This window comes from Galeopterus variegatus, unplaced genomic scaffold (genome assembly GCF_000696425.1).
Source record: "Galeopterus variegatus unplaced genomic scaffold, G_variegatus-3.0.2 Scaffold6932, whole genome shotgun sequence".
Lineage (NCBI taxonomy): Eukaryota > Metazoa > Chordata > Mammalia > Dermoptera > Cynocephalidae > Galeopterus > Galeopterus variegatus.
Window position 1 is genome coordinate 82450 of NW_007733043.1, and position 1868 is coordinate 84317.

Below are 1868 nucleotides of genomic sequence, written 5' to 3' on the forward strand. Positions count from 1 at the left end.
ATACACTAAAGTCAACTCAAAATGGATTAAAGAATTAAATATAAAGAGAACAAAAAAAAAAGAGAAATCAGATGGTAGTGCTAAACTATCAGAAACCAGCAAGGTCAAAGTAGCATCCATGAACACCTGACCTCCAGAGAGTTATGGAAATTATCAATAGAACATGGTATCCCTAGGATCCCAAATAGAGTGGCAGTCAACAAGGATACTACTGAGTCTATCCCAGCAGAAGAAATCAAGAACGGGGGCCGGGCCAGCCTGTAGCTCACTTGGGACAGTGTGGTGCTAACAACACAAAGGCCACGGGTTCAGATCCCTATATAGGGGTGGCTTTCAGTGGGTCCACCCAGTAGTCATTTCTCGGTTTTTGAATTTGTAATTGAGATTGATGCACTTGGCAGTTCACACAACTAACACACACTGAGTCCTTGATCTGTGGGATAGAAATGCTACTGATAATAGCTATCCCACAGATCAAGGCCAAGTGGGGAAGGCCAAGTTAGAGCTAATGAAACTATCCCTGAACAATAAACCAAACTAGCAAATTAAACCCAATATTGCATACTGGGGTTGATGGCAGAGATTAATGATATTCTTCAAGATCTAAAGCAGCACTGTACAACAGAACTTTCTCCAATGAAGAAAATATTCCATATCTATACTGTCCAGTTCAGTAGTTACAAGCCACATGTGATTATTGAGCACCTGAAATGTGGCTAGTGTGACTGAGGAACTGAATTTTAATTTTATTTAACTAACTTGAATTTAAATAGCCACATGTGGTTAGCAGATACCATACTGGACAGCGAAAATCTAAAGGAAACAAAGGGATGGAAGTGGTCCCCATAATGCCTTTATTTAATTCCAGTCTGGCCCCTGCAGAAGTTAGATGGATCCCAGAGGTAACTGCATGCTCAACTAAATAGCAGCCCCAATAGTAAGCTGTCACACCAGATGTGGTAGCTCTAGTAAAGCAAATTAATATGATCTCGCATACATGGTATGTGACCATTGATTTGGTCGATGCATTCTTTTTTATTTGAATTAGAAAAGATCATGAACAGTTCACATTCTCATGGAACAGACAACAATATACAATTTACTTGTACAATTTTGTCCCAGAGCTATGCAAATTCTTCCTCACCCTTATCAAAAATAGTCCAAAGATATCTAGACCATCTGGGCATTCTGCAGAACTTCATATTAATCCGTTACATTGATTGCATTATCTTAATCAGATCAGATGAGCAAAGAAGGCCAGAACACTAGAGGTCTTCATGTTCCAGAGGGTGGAAGATAAACTGCAAAGATTCAGGAGTCTTCCACATCCATAAATTATTTATGGGTCAAGTAGTCAGAGACATGCCAGGAACTCACTTCAAAGTAAAAACCATATTATTGCATCCTGTACCTTCTACCACAAAGAAGAAATCACAACACTTGGTGAGTCTTTTCGGGTGCTAGAAGCAGAATATTTCATGTCTAAGTATTCTTCTTTGGCATTTATACCAGATAACATTGAAAAGCTTCCAGCTTTGAAAAGGACCTGGAGCAGAAAAGGACTTTGCGGTAGGTTGAAGCTGGCAAGCAAGAAGCCTTACCACTTGGGCCATACTGTTGAGGACTGGTACCCAAGGGGAGACAGTAGGGAATTATGAGGTTAAAAATGACTTTACAGGCTGCTGACCTGCGAAGCATCTCAGTTTATTTTAGGTTCTTTTTATAAGACAGTAGAAATAACATATTACACTGATTAAGCCAGTTATGTCTGGTACAAAGCTGTTTATAGAACACTTTCTGTTGCCGTGGCTCTTTGAAGGTTCAGGGCTAACTACTTATCAGCAAAGTAAAAGCATAAATTCCTCCTT